This window comes from Amblyomma maculatum, chromosome 3, assembly GCF_055883805.1.
Source record: "Amblyomma maculatum isolate TAMU_Amacu chromosome 3, ASM5588380v1, whole genome shotgun sequence".
In the NCBI taxonomy this organism is placed as follows: Eukaryota; Metazoa; Arthropoda; class Arachnida; order Ixodida; family Ixodidae; genus Amblyomma; species Amblyomma maculatum.
In genome coordinates, this window is record NC_139346.1 from 91,601,276 (window position 1) to 91,607,680 (window position 6,405).

Here is a 6,405-nt window from a genome sequence, read left to right on the forward strand (position 1 = left end):
AGAGAGTAGCGGCACAGTTGATTTCAGAACTCCTCAGGTGTGTCAATTAGTAATTTTATGAAGCTGGTATAATTTCATCTCAGTGTGACGTTTGTATCTTTTGATAACAGCTTTTACCGACAAAGACGAAGGATTTGCATGAGATCCTGCGTAGCCCCTGTGCTAACATTTTTTTAGCCTTTAATGACCGCACTCTAGAACTCAGTTTGACTGAGAAGGAAGTACTAAACGTTTTCAGGTATGTTGATGATTTTCTAATAGTTATTAAAGAACAGAAAGATTTGACCTACACAGATGCTGTAAGCCCAGTTTTAGCCAACTTTCAAGAAGAGGGGCAGGGATTGTGTTTTACCCGTGAACTCCCTTTGCGAGGATATTTTCAGTTTAAGTATAGATTTAAGTATTACCTTGGGCGAGCATCATGTGTGTTGGCAATACTCGCCTCGAGCACGGAAGGAGCTGCTGCCTTATTCCTCGGTTCATTCAAAGACTGTGAAACGCGCTATTGCTAACCTCTGCCTTGGGTCTGCTCTTGTGAAGTCGTGTGAACATACTATGCAGGCGAGCTTTGAAAAGCAAGTGTATTGATTTGCTATGGCGGGGTTCCCAAGCTCGGTAATCACTGGTGATGCTGAAGCCTTCCTAAGGAAAACCAAACGTGTAATGTTCAAAAAGTCGTGCGAGACAAGAAAGTCAAGCGTGAAACCAGAAGTGGTACCCTATGTTCACAGGGTTCCGCACAATGTGAAAAAGGTTCCACGAAAGCTTGCACAATTATGCGCGTGCATTGCGAGCAATGAAAAGGAGGGCGCTTGCAGCAAAAAACATGGCAAGCAGTATGTGAAGTGCTGCATAGGAGTAGTATATGAGATACCACTGGCCTGCGGAAAAGCCTGTGTGGGCGAATCGAGGCGCCATGTGAATGACCGTGCAGCTGAGCATGTACTATCACAAAAAGAACCAGGAGGTGCACATCTATCACAGCATTGTGCAAGCGAGCGGCAAAACATGCACCGGGGGAAAAAATATGCGTGCACTGAAAGATATGTGAACCACGGCTTCATGACATAAAGATTCTGGGCAGAAGTAGAGATTTGAAGGCACGCGAGGTCTTGGAGGCGTTTCACATAAGAAAGAGAGGGAAAGCGTGTGAGTGGTACATCGGTTCACCTTTTCAAGACCGAGATGACATATCTTGAACGGTTTGTTTAATGCGTCGTGTTGTTGTTCATGCGCATGCCTTAAAATTTCTATATATTTGCTGCCTTGGCAGTGAATAAAGGTCAGATGAATTTAGCGCTCGTCCTGCGTCATTCTCTCTTGTGTCACTTCTTAGCACTATTATTTTCAGTCTCGAACAGTATGCACTATTTAGCCCAAACTGACATTCTTCTAAACCATTTAATCATGTTGGCTATAGGGGCCATATGTGACAGAAAATATATTTAGAATGCTGTGTATTCATAAGTCACTGAGAACAAAATATATCGAAAAGGCTGCGTTAATCATATCTGGTTCACTTTTCATACCCTTCTACTTTAAGATGACAGACATGGAGTACGACTGAAATTGACAATATGCAGGGATTGTCTGCCAACTTGAGCATCACAAGAATTTTGTACCTTTTTTCCAGCTTTACAGGACACAATAACAGATTTTTTTGGAGATAGTGACAGTGTAGGGCAGTATTGTTTATGCATCCAGAAATTACGACACCAGAGCTTAATGGTTTTTGCTTGGTGCATGTGAAGAAATGAAGCAGGAATAAGTTCTTAACAGAGGTCCATATTTTAAAGCAATGAAATTGCTCATGGATGTTTTTCTCAACGTGAAAAATACAAGTTTATGTTAATGAAGCAATGAAACTGAATTGAAAATGAAAAATAAGTTATGTATAAACAAAGACGGAGGGTAAAAAAAGTAGGAAAGGAGAAGCTCGGAAGCACTTCACATTTTCCACTGTGGCCATGGAAAAAGTCTGGCTCTTCTGGACGATGACACCGGCTAGGCAGTTTCCATCAACCTTAGCCTCAGACCATTTGTGCCAAGTGAACACCTTACTGCAACATTTCTAACTAAATACCACTATTGATGATACGTCTATGGAAAAGTTTCGCTTCTCGTCTTGCAACTCATTACATGATGGAGCTGAAATATGTTCCGCTTATAATAAAGTTGGCTATGAGCTTCTCACACTTTTTGACAGTTTTAACTGGTGCAGTATGCTACTGTGAATGGTACAGGCGCCCAAATCTTTAACTGGCGTGCGCGAGCGGCGACTTTTCTGTGCGTCAGCGCCCTATGACGGAGCGAAGTTGGAAACAGGATGAGGCTAAGCGCATGCTCACAAAGCACGCTCAGCTGGACGGAACAGCCTGGCAGACGACGCGTCCAGCTGAGCGTGCTTTGTGAGCATGCGCTTAGCCTCATCCTGTTTCCAACTTCGCTCTGTCATAGGGCGCTGACGCACAGAAAAGTCGCCGCTCGCGCACGCCAGTTAAAGATTTGGGCGCCTGTACATCTGGGCACTCTATTGATGTGCACTCCACTGGTGTCTTATTCATCACATGCAGTGTTTATTCCCTTCAAATTTAATTTATCCTAAGAGTGGCACAAGGTTGCTGCTGCAAGGTGCATGATGCAAACCAGCAACTTTCACTTGATGTACTAGTGGTGAAAGTGTGTTGCTATTGCTAGGGGGAAGGACTATACAACCAAGGCACAGCAGAAGCCAAATATTATAGTGATTGTGGACAATCCCTGCCAGAATTCTAGTTCATCGGGACAGTTTGTCCATATCGTAACAGTAGCAACTAGTGGCTGCATGGGCAGCAAGAGCGCAGATATGCTGCAAAGGTTAAAACATGCCAATGATAGTACCTTTTTTGCTTCATGCACATTGGCTACAAATGAATTACTTCTTCTCTATTCCTCTATGTGAAAACAGTCACTGACTTTGTTTCATGCATTCTGTCTCGCTTAACTGATCAGTATAGACATATACCTTCACCGGACATGGCACTTTGGGCTGGTGGCGGAGAGAAATGGATTAATATATTGTAGCAACAAATTGTCATCACTTACTTTGCAAAAAAAAAGAAACTTGCTTTTAGAAGTTGAACCCCTTATACCACACCAAAAGAGCAACAAAACGCTGTTTAGTAACCATGCAAATTAACGAAACTAAACTCGCGAGTGCAGTCAGAGGCAGCAGATGGCGACGGGGCATAACGCAAACAAGATTGTTCTGAAAAGTGCCACATTGCTGTCATTTATCGAAAAAGTAGCATACAAAAACAATGTTTCATACTGTAAAGGTCACTTCCTCTGATGATAGTGCGGGCGATCTCCAAATTTTGGAATTGGTTTCCAAGATCAAATAAAAAAGGGCGTGCATGTCATTCATGAAAGCGGACGAGTAACAAACTTCGTGCTTCACACATAACCAAACTTCAATCACAGCTGTTTCATTTAGAGCTTGCAGAAGCCGCACATTACTGTCAGTAGAACAAAACACGTCATCCCGAAAGCAGCCAAGTGCTTTTGGTCTCCGCACTTTCATTTCATTGTCGCCTTGCGAAATGCACAAATCACTCTCACTGCATGCACGGCGGAATGTGTCTGCACGCAGTAGAGGCGGTCAGAAAGCACAGCCGCGGACGGTTTGCTTTTTTTTTAAATGCAGGTCTTTTCTTCACCGGAGGGCGTAAGTAATACAGTCGTACCTTAGTGCGGATCTTGCCGAAATACAAGGCTTGGGTTACCTCATAAAATAGATCGCATTTCGGGGCCGATTTGCATGTAAGCGGTATGTAACAAACCTGCGTCGCAGCCACGAAGGGCTTCGTGGAGCGGCCTTGCGCCAGCGATTGAATCAATGCACAAATCGCATTTAGTTCATCCAGGGCAAGACAAGATGACTAGCCTCATGCGGTCTTTGGAGAAAACTCGCGGCACAAGTATAGCACAAGAGCGCGCACACACATCCACGCAACAACGCGTATCGCGCACTGCTACTGCTGCCACCACAACACGGGCGCCGAGAGGGTGTTGGCCGAGGCCCACGGGTCGCTAGCGTTGAATGGGGGTGCCGGCCGCAGCTCGTAACAGCCAGCCGACGGCCTCTTCTCCCTCTCCATCTTCGTTTTCCCCCTCGCGCCGCATCCGTTTGTTGGGATCGGATATACGCGTCCCGGCTGGCACTACGGCGGCAGATCGCATGCGGCGATCGCTGCGGCATGCCAGTCAAGCTTTCGCACATGAGTATCTAGCTTAAAGTCTTATTTTAGATTAACGAATTTGGCCTAACCCAAACGGGTAAGGCCGCACAAAAATTGGCCTATAGGCTCATTGGAGTGTCCCTCCCCACGGTAATCTTTAGTAAAAGGCGAAAGATTAGTACGTGGATTTGAGGAGAGACCTGAGCGATACATCAACAACGTTTCGCTCGCCACCCTATTCCAGCCGTGCCGCCTACAGGTGTTAGTTGTGTGTCCATGCTATGATTAGAGTACTGCCTAACTGCTTCGTAAAATGATTTCCTAACAAAGCATAAGCACTATTATATCTAATAAGCTTCTTCTGTTAGCAAATATTTACAAGATATTGCATAAATTCGGACCTTAGGCTCAACGCATTTCTGGAAACGCACACATTTTATGGTCCATGCACTGTGCGCGGCAATCGCCATCTAGTGACGGTAGCTAGAGGTGCACGCCGAGACGGCGCGCTGCTAGCGCCACCGCTAGCTGGGCGCCGCGGCGCACACATGAAGCACGGCGGGTCGCGTCTCGAGGGAGAGCGCGCTGCCGCCGCGAATTAAGGCCGGCCACGGCCGGTCTCGAGGGAGAGCGCGCGCTCTTTCTTACGGCCTTCTCAATCGCCGCGGGAACAATGGGAACTTTTCTCCTTGAGTTGCACTCTCCGCCGCCGCAAGGGGCGCGACCTGCTCACTGTTCGCTCCGCTATGGTTTCGCGCTGTCGCTAGCGAGTTTCGTGGTGAGTGCAGCCCCGAAATTAAATAACACAGAAGGTAGATGCTGCAGCGGCATGTCGTCAACGTACTACACACGTGAACGGATATAAAAAACACTGTCGTTCAGCAAACGTTCGACAAGCATGGCATACTTTGCGGCATAGTAGCTACTTTTGTCCATTTTAATCCGAATTTTTCCCAAGCCTGTACAAGAATAGGAACAAAAAGAAAACTGAATGAGCAGTGATCACATCGAAGCTTTTTCAAGGCTAACATGACAGCAACTCGTCTGCAACAGCAAAACCGTCTTCCAGCGCTAGATACGAAACCATTCATGTAGCACCGAAGATGAAAATAACTTCATAAAAATGTAATGTGAATTACAAAATGCTTTCATGATATAAAGTATTAATATAACAGTCAAAGTAAACGTTGTAGGGTTGAGTTTTAAATGTTCTTATAAATCATATATTAGCCAATGTGTGGTATTATAAACATCATTTTAATTTTTCAAATAAACATTGTTTTAATGAAATCTTTACATGATATTCAGCTTATTATGAAAACAATAAAAAGTTGTTTGATATTCATGACACCACTTGTGCTCGAAGTGGTAAAAAGAGGCCAATAAATAATGAAGGTGATACTCGATGCAGTGACTTACAAATGAGTTCACGTGCTATATCGAAAGTATGCAAGAAACTTCTAAAGCGTTAAAGAAGGACACTCTCACTGAAGACTCATTTCAAGCCTTATATAGCGACCCATTGAGGCTCTCTCCGGGAAAGTAAGGTTAATGTGCGAAAGGCAATGACATATATATGCTAGATGCGAGGGCCATAACAGCAAGCGGCACATGACTACATTGTCAAGACGGACGTTTCGTCTGGGAGCAAAATCAAGGCACTGAAGGAAGTGATGGCATCTCCTACCATCCCATCTCCCACTGTCACATATTCCGGTTTACCTTACGTTGCTGGATATATAGTTTAGTTAATCAACTTCAGGTGTGACGCTTGCGCTATTCTTCTTGAAACTAGCGCAAGAAGCAGCCCCATGTAGTACGCTCTTATACGAGGACAATATTCTAGTGGACTGCATTATCTGAAACCAGAGCTTGTTGCCCCTATTGGACAAGCTTTTTTTTTTTTTTCGAAAAAGCTGCCGTGCACCTACTACACACAAATGTTCTCGAAGTACTTAAGATCCTGATTCAGTCAGCATTTCAGAATTCAACACTGAGTTGCCCGGAAGGAATTGATAACAGCTATATTATTAGGTCCGCTTCTTTGATATTTGAAAAATTTCTCAGGATTCTTCTTCTCGATTAATTATACCAGGAAAGTGACAGAGAAGACCGAGAGGCCAACTCCTTATGTGCACAAGCCGTGCAGGAAGATTTTGAGACTGAAATTTCTAGACGCAGGGCG

General features: G+C 44.7%; 1 non-coding gene across 1 annotated transcript; it reads right to left on the reverse strand.

The window, feature by feature from the left end:
• Positions 1-4,305: 4,305 nt before the first annotated feature.
• LOC146195280 (U5 spliceosomal RNA) lies at positions 4,306-4,428 on the reverse strand. Its single transcript, XR_014706273.1, has one exon. It is a non-coding gene; the product is annotated as a U5 spliceosomal RNA (small nuclear RNA).
• Positions 4,429-6,405: the final 1,977 nt, after the last annotated feature.